Raw genomic sequence first — 15217 nt, 5'->3', positions numbered from 1 at the left:
GATCACATTCATTTGCTTTCACACTACCACTCGACTTCGGCGGCGTGACATTTCCCAGTTTGTTTCAGTGTAACCACTAATTTGAATAAAGGTGGGGGATATTGGATCACATTGCCTGGAACGGCCTTTTATTGTAGATCTCTGCATCACAAAGCTCTACTGGTGGAGAGTTACCATCAGCTGCGTGTGGGCCGGTACGACAGTGGGTCGCCAAGTATTTTACGACAAAACTAGTGGCTGACGCTCACGGTTAAGTGCTAACCGTGTGAAAGGGACAATGCTCGCAAAATGCGTGTGCGGGAGACGTACGTCGGAAGTGGCGAGCCGGCGCGTTCCTGTAGGGGCGCAAGTGGGTCACCAAGCAGGCGGTTGCTCCGCCCCCGCGGGCTGCTGTGCCGCTATCGACCGCTCCCCGTCCGGGCCTCGCCGCGCCGGGTCTGCCCGAATAGGGAGCACCGAGCCGCGGTCAGTGCCTCAGCCTCGTGCACCTCCCTCCACAAAGTAATCCATTTTGCGAGTTGTTTACAGCTAATGCCGTTTCGTTCCTGCCTCCCTTCCCTTCCCTCCTTCCTCGAGTCCATAGCTTCCTAGATATCTGTCACCAGTTTTCGTGAGAAGAATGGATGAACAATGGACCAAAAAAGGTCTCCTCTGGATTCAAAGAACTAAGAAAAGACCAAGGCGAGAATATAATAGGGTCGATGTCATAAGAAAAACATACAGGAGTAACACGAATAGGTACAGCTGAACACCTTTAAGACTGAAAAGTATATAGGAGGCCCTTAATCAGCAGCGGTAATAATCTCACATAAAGGTTCTCATTAAACTGCATGACTGGCAGCATTGTGAGGAGATATTTGGATGAAAAGCATGGAGGAAGACTACCTTCATCACCAAGTCTTCTCGTAAATTGCGTTCCGTGACTCCATGCCGGAAAGCACAGACTTTCTTTTCTCTCTGCTCTGTGCTTTCCATTTCGCGACCGAGAACTGTCTTACTGGTATTTCATTCATTCAGAGATCGGACAGTTCACCCTATCTTGCACCACAGAAGTTTAACCCTCGCAATACCATCGCATTTTCCATAAGGCGTATTACCAAAGAGAGATGATCACCATAAAAAATTTACAAAACAACAAACTTGGTTAACTGTTCTTGACATAATTTTAACGGGGTACTGATGTGTAAGTAGGTTCCTCAACCTGAAGATATCTTTTACCACACACTTAGCAACATCAATGTACTTTCAGTAATGTGCACTACTGTACTTTACGCCCACTGCAAAAAAAAAAAAAAAAAAAAACACTAACACTAACAAATGCAATTTATTTATTTGTTCTTGACTTTTACTCACAACATACTTATTAAAAAAATACTGATGTGTAAGTAAGGTCTTAACCTGAATATGACATTCATTAGGGAAAGTGACACCCCCACTATGAAATGAATTCTTGGGTTAAGTTTATAACAGAAAATTTTAAAACACTTATGGAATCTGGTAAAAGGATTAATTAGAAACTTTTTTTTTTTCAAAATTTTAGAATATAAAAAAACGACAGACGCTATTGCGAGGTTAAATCCGACTCTCGAATAGAGCTTGAACGAGGTTAAGACACACTATTCACAAATAGACGACCATCTGGTCGTTCAAATTTAGATTTTCCATGACTTTCTTAAATCATTTCTGGCAAAATCCGCGACGACCCCTTTGAAATGGGCAAGTCATGTTTTTCCCTATCCTTACTTTGTAATTGCTAGAGTTTCAGCTCTCATAACCGCGTCGTCATTCCTTCCTAACCAAACCCTGTTCATCACTCGAAGCACTTCGACAATTTCAAAGGGCAGCAGTAAAGACGATCCGATTTGGTAGGACGGTCGGGCCATTTGTACGTATCAGACGAGTTAGATCGTGTGTAGGCTTGTCGTCAGACAGAACGATTGTCGGGTCTCGCTGGGTGGCTGGCCCTCTGTATCACTGTCGGGTCGGACAGCTCGTCCATTATTGTGCTGTGAACTTCCTAGCGCGAACTTCGCGATCTGCGTCTGTCAAAATGGTTCAAATGGCTCTGAGCATTACGAGACTTAACTGCTGTGGTCATCAGTCCCCTAGAACTTAGAACTACTTAAACCTAACTAACCTAAGGACATCACACACATCCATGCCCGAGGCAGGATTCGAACCTGCGACCGTAGCAGCAGCGCGGCTCCGGACTGGAGCGCCTAGAACCGCACGGCCACCGCGGCCGGCACTGCGACTGTCGTTACAGAGCGTGACGTAACTGTAAAGTTATTCGAACTCTATAAAGATCTCATACATTTGTGGCATCAAAGTGATAAACAGGATGCGCGGAATGATACGCTAGAAACACTATGAGAAAAGACGAAGGCAGTAGAACCTGATGCCAATGCAGGAGAGGGAGGGGGAGGGGGAGAGAGGGAGAGAGGGGGAGAGGGGGAGAGAGGGGGAGAGGGGGAGAGAGAGAGAGAGAGAGAGAGAGAGAGAGAGAGAGAGAGACGAGAATATGACAGCTGCATATAAAAGAGAGTGGAGAATGGTACATAAAATAGAGTTATTTTGGTGTTTAGTAGCAGCAGTAATATTCATTTCAATAGTTGTAAATGTTACCAGACTTTTCTTTAATCAAGCTTGGTACCAAAAAGCACTTTTGAGCTCGTAGTAACGATATATACACTGATCAGCCAAAACATTATGACCACCGCCTACCGCGATGTTGGACGTCGCCTGATGGCGGTGCGTGCATGTGACACGGTAACAAAACTGTTAGCCGAGCAGAAACGGACGGGGGGGAATCATCCTATCGAAGATATGGGCTGCAAATAGAGAAATTAATTGAGATAAGCGGCCTTGACAAAGGGCTGATTATTATTATTATTATTATGCAGAGCCTGTGAACGAGAATCTCGAAAACGGCGAAGCTGGTCGAATGTTCACGTGCTACTGTCGTGAGCATCTACGAAAGAGGTAGGACAGTGAAACTACCACTAGGCGCTAAATCGTTAGAAGTCCCGACGCTTCACAGAACGTTGGGTTCGGAGGCTTATCTGTTCTATAAAGCAGGATATGTGGCGTTTCTGCCGAAAGAGCGCAATGGTGGAGCAAGCAAAGGCGTTTCGGGGCACACCGTTTATTGCTGAACATGGAGCACTGCAGCAGAACTACCCCTACCTGTTTACATGTTGACACAACGACACTGTCGATTACGATTGCAGTGGACACCGGACTATCGGGATTCAACCGTAGATCAATGGAAACATGTCGGCTCTTTGGTTGAATCACATTTTTGCTACACTTGGAGGACGGTCGTCTCCACAAACGCCATCATCAAAATGAACGGCGGCTCGAAACGTGCAGCCCGACACGGACGCAGGCTGGTGGGGGCAGTATTACATGAGAGACATTCTCCTGCGTTTGCATGGGACCTGTGCTATTAATGGAAGATGCGCTGACAGCTGCGAACCACCTGCATTCTTTCATGCTTCATCTCTTAACCGCCGGCTATGTCATCTCTCGGCAGTATAAGTGCCCGTGCCTCGGAGCCAGGGCCGTGCTACAGTGGTTTCAGGAACATTACAGTAAACTCACGATGATGTCTCGGCGACCAAATTCGCTTGAGGTAAATCGCATGGACCCATCTGGGTCGCTATCGGGCGACATCATCGCGTACGCAAATCAGCGGATCGTTATTTACGCGAATTACATGACCTGTCCATATACATCTAACGCCACATTACCTCCGCAAACCTACCAACAAACTGTCGGTTCCTTAATACGCAGATTCGTCCTAAATACGGACAAACAAGCTAGTAAACAGGTGGTCGGAATGTTTTTGCTCATTTGTGTTACGTTCTCTGCGATACTACGAGTATTTATCTTTCTTCAGCGAAAAGGACACATTACTTAAGTATTCAGTACGTATATTATTAACATTTTTCGCTTCTTCTATTTGTTGTCGGTACTTGTATTCACGTGTAACAGCGTATTGTTCTGTCGTCGATCTCCTTCCAGTAATATTCCACTTTCAGTAAAATGGTTCAAATGGCTCTGAGCACTATGGGACTTAACATCTATGGTCATCAGTCCCCTAGAACTTAGAACTACTTAAACCTAACTAACCTAAGGACATCACATAACACCCAGTCATCACGAGGCAGAGAAAATCCCTGACCCCGCCGGGAATCGAACCCGGGAACCTGGGCGTGGGAAGCGAGAACGCTACCGCACGACCACGAGCTGCGGACCACTTTCAGTACCTTTCTTGTCTACACAAATATCTATAATATACCTACTGAAGGACCCTCTCAAATAATTGTCAGGAACATCCTGTTACGATAATTTTATCTACTTATTTTAATGTCCAATATTGATTTGTTTCTGAAATATTCGAAAACGCACTGATACAATTTTGAAGCATATTTCCCCTACTCATTTTGCTTGCGAAAACTTGTAATTAGAAATCCCGCTTTTTATGTTAAGTTCTTCTGCAGTAACGGTTTCAAGATTTATGAAATAAAGAGGGGCGTTCAATAAGTAATGCAACAATTTTTTTCCAAAAGCATTATGGTTTTATTCAGGATCACAATATACCATATTATTCCTCTCTTTATGGCTACAAAACCCGATTTTTCAACATAATCTCCGTTCTGTGCGACTGCCTGTATGCCTGCACGGTACCACCGTACTAGTCAAAGTCGGAGCCAACATTCTGCTGCATCAATAACCTCCCCATCATCCACGAATTGCTTCACGCGGAGTGCATCCTTAATTGGGCCAAACATACGGAAGTCGGAAGGTGCGAAACGCAGGCTGTAGGGTGAATGAGGAAGAACAATCCAATGAAGTTTTGTAAGTTGCTCTCGGGTTGTCGACTTGTGTTAGGCTTTGAGCTGTCATGGAGAGGGAGAACTTCGTTACTCTTTATGGTTTTTCGAACACTGCAACAGTCACAGCAGTGTGCGACAAAGCGGCACGCGGAAGATCGGGTAGGTTTGCGCGAACTTGTTACGATGATAACAGACGCCTCACACTCAACGACCCATCGTGTTCACTGCCAGGTCCCCATAGACATTCTGCAGGTGCTTATGAATATCTGCGAGGTTCTAGTTTTCACAAAAAAAAATACAATCTCAATGACACCTCTCTGCTTGGAACGCACCTCCGTTAGACGCCATTTTGCAGGCTACATATAGCGCCGCCACCTACTGGAACTACGGGAGATAAAGCAGGATGTTCCACAATGTCCCACAACAAATACCGCATTTTCCCCAATTTATACTAGCGAGAAAAAATGTGTTGCATTACTTATTGAACGCCCTCCGTAGCTGTGGTGAAAATACACTGCTCTATTTCAGATTTGCGTAGTATCTCTCAAAAGAAAATAATTTTTAAATGGCAACCAATCTTTGTCCTGCACCAACTGCTGCTCTCTTGAAAATTTTCTGCTCCAAAACTAAGAGAGTTATCTGACGTAGCAATGTAATGAAACCATGGTGGTCCATTCTTAGATACTTTCAAAAACTGCAACTATTCAGTTCTACTAATAATGTCTTACGTCTAAACTGTTTTCGTTTCAAAAACTTTTTTTTTACAACATATTTCTTTTCCATAGATTAGGGGATTCTAGCAGTGTTATCGGCGCAATGCCGATTCTCCGGTATTTCTACATAGTAATCCACAACTGACCAATCATAACGAGGTATCCATCGATTACTCGTAATAGACATTTGATAATCAGAGGTTACGTACACTCTGACAAGCGTTGGGACAACTAGGGAAGTCCACAGTTGGTTCAGGCCGACAACGTTCCTTTCAAGTCTCTTCTTTTTATCTGAGTGCGGAATATATAATTATCCTCGCCATGAATGCAATGAGCGCTTATTTAATGCAAAACAAAATGTTAAATTCTTCCTTTCAAGTCAAAAATACAAAACAATGTCTGTTAAAACTTGAGCTGTAAATATTGTATTTCATCCCTGGAGGTTCGTCATAGTGATTGCAGAGTTCGTCATAGTGATGGCAGAGTGGATCGGATGTCCTAAGATGGGGAGAGATTTTATCACCCAGCCACAGCATACTGGAATGAAGGTAAGTGTTTTTAACGTTTGACAAGGATGCGGCCATTAGAAATGGAGCTCAGTTTCAAGCAGGAAAAGGCCTGAGAAAGAAATCAACCCTGTAATCCGTAATACAACCATCCCAGCGTTCTTAGGCGATTTAGGGAACCCACGAAAGGCCTCCCGAACACAAGTCCAGTACCTTAAGTACTGTGCCAAGTGGATCCGTGGTAAGCCTTTGGTGTAAGATTGACAAAGTATAATATCGTTAAAGAAATTAATGGAACAATAGCAAAAGCAAATTAGGGCGACCATGCGATTGTTCTTTCTTATTTTTAGGTCAACAGACGCCGGTCACACAGGAGGAGAAGTCGCAAAAAATTTAAAGCCATTTTTGCTGCCCATAGTAACACAAGCGGATGGGAACAAGGAAACATTTATTTGCACAGAGGTTACAATGCCGTAACCATTAACGTACAGTGACAAAACAGATGTTCTCTCAGGGTGCTAATTCCCAATAATACGTACAGGGAGGGTAGAAATTACAGGAACAAGACTATTTTTATTTTCACCTTCTAGAATTACAATGTGTCAGTGCTGGTCTCACTACTGAAAGTATCGGATATTTACATTTCACCAGTTTCAGCTCGAGTATTATCGGCTCTGCTGCATTCTACTCTAAAGGAAAAAGCACAAGGGTCTTCATTGGCGGACAGGTGGTTAGAACTGTAGCCGCAGAGAACGAGGGCACCGAAGGGGATTATCCTAGCGTACGCGGAGCCGTCGACAAGGTGCCAAACACCCCAATGCTGTCATCGCTAAGAGAGGATGCTACCGCCGAAAATGTCAACTGCTACCACGGCTGTATTCTCCGCGAGAAAACACGACGCGAACTCTGCCGACGTATATTCTACGACAGTACTTTCTGTATACATTTAACGTTGCAAACAACGTGATACTAGGGAGTGATAGTCACATCAAAACCTCAAAACCTATTTTCTGTACATCCGACGCACAATGATAACTACCACTTATGACAGACATCCTGACAGGCAAAAGCAGCATACTAAGATCAAAACAGCCTCCAGACTGAAAGTATGCCCCTCCGGAAACTGTGGTGTCTTACTAACTGAACAGATCGGTAACAAATCTAGCAGCACGTTTCTAAACTGCTTCGATGTCCTCCTTTAAGCTGACGTTCTCTCTTTTAAAGATGAGCTACACTTCCCCAGAACTCTCACAATAAACCGTAGTCGGCCGCTCCTCTTCCCTACAAATGACCTTATCGTATCGTTTCGCAACATTATGTCTACACATTTAATCGACGTGACTATAGAATAGCACTCCATTAATGGTGTATTCGAACATCGCAGGAATGACTCTCCTTAGAAACGCCTAGAAATTTTATCATCTCCATACATGGCTTAGGATAATATGTGTTATGAGCATCAATTGGGTTTCACATGATGGGTGAATCTATGGATGATTTCCACGAAGATCATTTTGGTACAAAATCTGTTTCACGTCAGAGTACATAATATTATATTTGCTGTAAATACTGATGGTTGACGTAGGACTTGATCTGCATATCAGTTCTTCAGCCTGTTTTTATGTGAGTCACTTGTGCATCTTTCCAATTGTAGAGACCAGTTCTACATTCAAGGGACCTGCAAATCTTTTTGCAATTAATTGCCAGCTACAGACGCTCGCTGGCGACACGTGCCTTCCTATAACACGGCCGCTGACTTCTCGCGTACATCACCTAAAGCTTGTTAGCGCGGCGATAGTGTGTGTGTGTTGGGGGGGGGGGGGGGGGGAGGGGGGCGGGCGGGAGCGAGGACGATAGGCTCACTGCGGTGATACTCTCCGTGACGTCATTATCATGTGTATATACCCAGTTTCGATCGTTTGGGATGTCTATCGACTTTCGTGGTCGTATCGGATTCTGAGAAGTGTGAGATGCCATATTACATTTAGTCGTTTTAATTAAAATTCTATATTTTTGATGAGTTTTGTAACGTACGTCCTATGCTGTTTCAAATACTGAGGAGCTCTCGTAAACGCTTCGGTATTCGTACGACTTGTTATAATTAATGTACGATAATGATAGATCGAAGGTACAATTTAAAAAAAAAGGGGTTACAAATGGTATGCATTCACGGTGGGGTACTGGATAGATGTGCTGAGTAACGAAGCGAGATGTAACTAGTGCGCTGGTTTGCGACCTGCATTTTCTAATATTTTTCGTATTACCTTAGCTTTTCTAATTATTAATTTAATAAAAGTGTGTTCTGTAATATTTGATGTTATGTACATATTAGAGCAGTCTCTCCATGAAGTGAGTTGTCAGTGTCATAGTTTACAAATTAAGACATGAAAAATGCAAATGCCAGTAAAGTTTCAAAACATCTTGTAAAACAAACTAGGTGTGAAAAGTAAATTAGTCTCAGCCGTTTAGTGAAGTAAAAGGAAAAATACAAGCTACTTTTTAGGAAACTCCTTTTCCAACCAGGAAGTGCTTCAATTAAAATACATGCAAATGGGGCGAGGGAAAAAGATCGTCTATGCGCTTCTATACGAACCCTAAAATTGCTTCGATGTCTTCCTTTAATCTGACCTGGTATGGATTCCAAACATCTCGAACAATACTGAAGAATGAGTTGCGTTGGTGTTCTAGGCGGAGTCTGCTTTATGGATCAGCTACATTTTCCTCGAATTCTTCCAATAAACCGAAACCGATCATTCATATTCCCTTCTTCCAAACTTACGTTCTCGTTCCATTTCACATCGCTTTGCAACAATACGCCTAGCGTTCAACAGGTAATGCAATATTTTTTTCGGGAAGCACGTTAATTTTACTCAGGATACCAATGTTCCATATTATTCCCCAGTCTCTTGTCTACAAAATCCTACTGTTCCAACATAATCTCCGTTCAATGTGACGGCCTTGCTTCACCTTACTGGGAGGGCCCGCACGGTACCACTCTACTGGTCGACGTCGGAGCCAACGTTTTGCTGCACTAATAATCTCCCCATCACCCACGTACTGTTTTCCGCGAAGTGAATCCTTTACAGGGCCAAACACATTGCGAGAAGCGGGCTGTAGGGTGAATGAGGAAGAACAGTCCAATGAAGTTTTGTGAGCTCCTCTCGAGTGCGCAGACTTGTCAGGCCTTCCGTTGTCATGGAAAAGGAGAGTTCGTGTGTAATCGATTACCTCTGAGGGTGTCCGCACGTTCCAACACTGCAGGACACACAGCTGTGTGCGGCCAGCCTACACCGCGGGCTATCGGACAGGTTTGCGCGACCTTTCGATTTGACAGACCCCTCACCCAACGACTAACCGTGCTTTTGTTCACTGTCAGGTCTCCTTAGACATCTGCAAGCACCTATGAGAGAGGTTCTGGTTTGCCGCCAAAAGAAACTCAATGACAGCTCTCTGCTTGGAACGTACCTTCGTTACAGACGCCATTTTGAAGGCTACGTATAATGTCACCAACTATCGGAACTTCTACAGGGGCTGAAGCGGCATTATACCACCACGAATTCCGTATTTTTCAACAGAAACTGGCCGACAAAAAATGAGTTGTACTACTTATTGAATATCCCTCGTATTTACTCCGTGTGACATTGACAAGCAGTACACAACTAATAAGGTATTTGAACATTACGGGACTGATTTTCCTACATTAACTCGCTTTATTTTATATATATATATATATATATATATATATATATATATATATATATATATATATATATATTACATTCGGTGCCAGATGTCACTCATACCTACAAATAGAAATTCTGCCTCTGTTGACCTGTATCCTCTTACGCCCACCCAGCGACGGCACTTTCCCGTCATCAAACAACAGTCGTAGATTGCTGCTGACCCGATCCGTCAGATCATTTGTGTATACAGATACTATGTGTCTCAGAAGAAATACTCAATATCCACAGATATGACAGGAACGACAATTCAAAGCAAAACAGTCTAGTACTCGTAAACACGGGCTCTAAAACTCGTACCGTAAGAGCTATAAGCACTTTATCTTCGATACAGTTACACTTTTCTACCGTAAGCTCTTTGCATTCTATATTTTGAGAAGAGGTAGCATCGACCAATACAAAAAATTGTCTGACAAACTTGGGCTCAAAAATGCATGAGCTATGAGCACTTGTTCAGTAGAAGTGTATTTTGTGCTCATCGCTCTATGGTTAGCACTTCAGAGCCCGTGTTTACTGAACTTTTTTTAAAATTCTTTTGGTCTGCAATACCATCTCTCAAAGTATGGAAAGCAAAGAACTTTCAGTAGATATTTATTCCGCAGTATCGGAGGTGACGTAGTGCAAATAACTCTTTAAAGTGTACATATAAGAGCCCATGTTCATTTGACTTCTTTGCTTCGAATGCTGGCCCCTGTCGCATCCCTGAATACTGACCATTCCTCCTGGGACACCCTATATGGAGAACAAGAGCCGTCCTATGGCACTTGCCTGAGGCATTCCTGACGGTATTATTGTCTCTAATGAACACCACCGTCCTAGGAAACGTACAAGTTTCTATTACTTAAGACGTCTTCGAGCCACTCATACACTTGATAACTTATTCCGTAAGTTCGGACCTCTGTAAACAGTCTGTAGTGGGGAAATGTCTCAAACGCTTTCCGGAGAACTAGAACTGTTGCCCTTCACCCAGGGTTCGCATGATATCGTGCCAGAAAAGGTAAGCTGAATTTCGCATGAATGGTGCTTTGCAAATCAGTGCTGATATGTAGAGAAGCTTTTCTGTTCCAAGAAAATTTAAAATTTATTATATTCGAACTTATGATATTCTCAAGAATTCCGTGAGTCGTGCTTGGATAGCTCAGTTGGTAGAGCACTTGCCCGCGAAAGGCAAAGGTCCCGAGTTCGAGTCTCGGTCCGGCACACAGTTTTAATCTGCCAGGAAGTTTCATATCAGCGCACACTCCGCTGTAGAGTGAAAATTTTATTCTATTGTCAATCTGCTTTATTGAAATAAAACTACTAATATTATTTGCTTGAATTGATGTATAGCATTCTAAGAACGCATCATCCCTTCAGCACCCTATACGAGACGAGTGGGCAAGAGCCCACAGATTGAATTATTCATTCTTTCTTTTGAGTTAGACACTTCAGTGGGAGCAACCGAAAGAAAACAGTCCAACCAGTCCGTTGTAGTTTTGCTTATGAGTAAACTATTCATTCTTTATTTTCAAGTAAGACCCGAGTTTAATTTTTTTGTCGGCTGAACCAAATATTCGTTCTTTCAACTGACATCACCATTTAGTGTTCCATTCACCCTTCTGTGTGAAACAGGTCTGTATTGCTTTCATTAGTTCGTCTAAAGCAATGGTATTCAACAGGGGTACACATAGCCCTGGAGGGTGGGCCTACCTCAGGGGATACGTGAGACATCTCAGGGATATGCCAAAGCTGAAACAAACAGTATACATATTCATTTAATTCTGTACTGAATATAGTAAGTCCTATTTCATCATTTAAAACATTAATATATTGCTGTGAATTAACTGGTAGCAGACGCAAGTAACACGAGAATGAGTGACAACATTCATATACTATGTAACTGTCAGTGATTTGTATCAGTCGGTTTTCTCACATTAAGCGAAACCACTCTAAACCAGGAGAGTGACTGAAAAATATAAATACTCGTATATGCTGCAATATACATACATTCTGCGGAGACCAGTTTCATTCGACTGGAAATGCCGACTGAACGAAAAAAACACCCGGCTGATCAATCGGCTGTTACTAACAGTCTGTTGTTGCATCGCTAAGTATTTCTGTTTCCTCCATACGGGGATCTATGCGACAGTCAAAGGATGGTATGACTGAACAATGCTACAGAGTGAATATTTTTTTAAGCGAGAAGATTAAAACTTCAGCTTTTCTTACGCTGCCTTCTTTGACTCACTTCATTGGTTGACGAGTGACTGAACAGAAGCTGCCCTCGATCCTTTATGCCGAGTCAGAATTTTCTTGGGTTCTCGGCAAGACTTTTCGCTAACATATGAAGATGGATGTTCCTGTATGCTTTACGCACAGGTCTTTTCATAGACGACCGAGCTAACTTTTACTTATCGATATTTGTGTGCTCTTTCTTGAACCTAGAGTGAAACAATGTTGATTTTCAACGCGTGTTTTGTATATTTTTATAAAAACAGTGTGTGACTTTTCCGTCCTTTATGCACTTTCTCGGCACATATTTCTCCAAAGCGCGATTTACTATCAATTTAAACTTTGTCCATAATGCTTCTACGTCCATCATATTGGAAGAAAATTATGTTGATCCACTAAGTAGAATGTTAATAGCTACCTATTTGCTCTGTCCAGCATATATCTTTCCCAGTTTTCTTAATGAATTCATTAACTTTAGTAAACGTCGTCGCTATGATTACATTGCGATCACTAATCCCTGTCTCTATGCGGACACTGTTGGTAAGGTCGGGCTCGTTTGTAGCTACAACGTCTAAAATATTTCCATTGCGTGAGAGTTATCCGATAGAAGATGAAGCAAGTTTTCGGAAAATGTGTTCACAACTACATTCTCAAGCCTGTTGTCCGTACCACCTGCAATAAATCCAAGACGTTCCTTCCCAGTCCATACTCGGGTAGGTTAAAGTCGCCTCCAACTAATACTAACACATATGCGTTACTCAGCGGCGAATTTCCTTGAATCATTTTGGAACTGTTACGGCTTAGTAGGGAAGCCGGTAAAAATATCGGATGATTAACAGGAATTCATCATGTCGATTATACGCGTCCACATAACTTCGCAGTTAGACTCGATTTCAACCTCGATAGTAATATTTTTGCCGACTGCAATAAATACTCCCCCCCCCCCCCCCCCCCGGCGTCTGCCCTGTCGTTTCGATATACGTTCCATGATACGTTAAATATTTCCGAACTTTCTACTTAGGGTTTCATCGAACTCTCTGTTCAGAATATAATTTGAACACGACAGCTTTCCTGGAGAGCGGTGAATTGAGAGACTTTGTAACGAATGCTTCGGCAATTTACTGTTGAAATTCTGCAAGTGTGTGTACCTTGTAGCTTTCTGAATATCAACAGGTAGTCTTATCATAGGGCTTCCAACTACCGCCTAGCGCAAAAATAAGTGCACTCCACAAGTACTCTACTACGCGAGTAGTTGATTCCTCTGAGTTGGGCACCCCGGCCTATCGAGGGGAATCATACGATTCCCCACCCCTGCAATTAATTACAATTAATACTGCCGCAAAATCGAGGAGGATCCTCTGGCTGAAACGCTCCAAATCAAAGGACCCCCATCAATTCTGGGAATATCCTTACAACCGGTGAACGAGGCCTGCAGATTTCTTCAGTTCCGCCTTACGCCCGTACGAACTGAGAATGAGCCCTGAACCCAAGTGAGAAGCGACACTGGTGCCGATGTGAACCAGAACTTGAAGATGACTGCATCCTCCATCCTCAATAGTTGCAGGCAGAGCCGCCTCCACATCTCAGATCAGGGCACTGGGGCATATAACGAGCGCATATTGTATTTCTTTCCCGCCCTAGACGTTATATTGCTAGGGTCTCCATAAAGCGCCTAACATTGGAGCTTACCATAAGTATCAAACCCCTCTCCCCCGTGTGCCTGGCCCCTTGTCCACTCACTAGGTGAGAGGGCGAAGCCAAACGGCTACTCCCTCTGTCGCGTTACAGCGTGTCACTCATTCTGCGAGGTTCGTCGTCTAACTTTTTGATCACATTTCTCAACGCAGCTATCCTTGCTACGAAAGGCAAGCGCAAAGATTTCCATGCACTGTGCCTCTTTTACCGTCTTATCAAAGTACGCAGTTTCTTACATCTCTCCTAGACCTTAGCGCTCTTGTTCTAACGACACGAAAGATACACTCCCAATCAAAATTGTTCTTCTCCGTCCGTCCCTCAGCTGGCTTCAGTTAAGTCCTATTTCATAGCAGAAACCCGACTCTGGAGTGACCTCCCTCACTGCATCACAAAACAAAATAACATTTCCACCTTCAAAAACTAGCTAATGACATATCTGGCAAAATAACAAAAAAATGGTTCAAATGGCTCTGAGCACTATGGGACTCAACTGCTGAGGTCATTAGTCCCCTAGAACTTAGAACTAGTTAAACCTAACTAACCTAAGGACATCACACACATCCATGCTCGAGGCAGGATTCGAATCTGCGACCGTAGCGGTCTCGCGGTTCCAGACTGCAGCGCCAGAACCGCGCGGCCACTTCGGCCGGCGGCAAAATAACAGAGCCTACCTTTGTTCTGTACGCACATCTTACCCATCGCAACTAAACTCCCTTTTTCCCAGAAGAACTTCATTGTCCAATCTATCTTAAATTCTCGCTCTCAGAATTTTCTCTGTCATATCATTTTCGTACCTAGTATATTATTATTATTATTATTATTATTATTAGTATTATTATTATTATCAGCAGCAGCAGCATCAACATCATTAGTAGTAACTCTAGTATGATTGCTATTAGTCATTATTTAATTAACTATGATGTAAAAAGAACTCTATGCACAAAACCATGACAGGATGTAAGAGAAATTTAAATAAAATAAACTCCCATCAACGATTTGCAGAACGTTTTAGCGGAAACGACTGTGCTGGAGTAGTTTGTCGCAGCTATGTCGTAAAACAAATGGTCCCCACTCCACATAACAACTATGGCTTGATCACTGGTGGAATCTATCGTTTACTGGGGTTTCTGATATGTTCATCTATATCAGAGAGCACCAAACTTTTTTACTGCTGACCGCATCATCCTTCTGTACAGTACCCAAAAGCTAGCGTTTACTGGGGTTTCTGCTATGTTCATCTACATCAGAGGTCACCAAACTTTTTTCACAGCTGGCCGCATCATCATTCTGTAAGGTACCTAAAAGCTAGAATTAAAGCTCTTGGGAAAAAAGACGAAAAACTAAATTCAGCATTCCATGATAATCATGGATGAATGACATGCAATGCATAAAAAAGGACAACTAAGAAATTTATTTATTTACTACAAATGTTAAAAGAGAAGGCAATGTTAGCAAAAGGTAGGTAAACCGGATCTAGTGCACTCATACCTGAATCTCTCAAATTATGCAGC

At 43.0% G+C, this 15217-nt stretch overlaps 1 non-coding gene across 1 annotated transcript; it reads left to right on the top strand.

Annotated features, from left to right (window-relative positions):
* The first annotated feature begins 10926 nt into the window (after positions 1-10926).
* On the top strand, positions 10927-11001 carry Trnas-cga (transfer RNA serine (anticodon CGA)). The gene has a single exon. It is a non-coding gene; the product is annotated as a tRNA-Ser (tRNA).
* Positions 11002-15217: the final 4216 nt, after the last annotated feature.

This window comes from Schistocerca serialis, chromosome 1 (assembly GCF_023864345.2).
Source record: "Schistocerca serialis cubense isolate TAMUIC-IGC-003099 chromosome 1, iqSchSeri2.2, whole genome shotgun sequence".
NCBI lineage: Eukaryota > Metazoa > Arthropoda > Insecta > Orthoptera > Acrididae > Schistocerca > Schistocerca serialis.
This window is presented reverse-complemented; position numbering and strand designations above follow the sequence as displayed.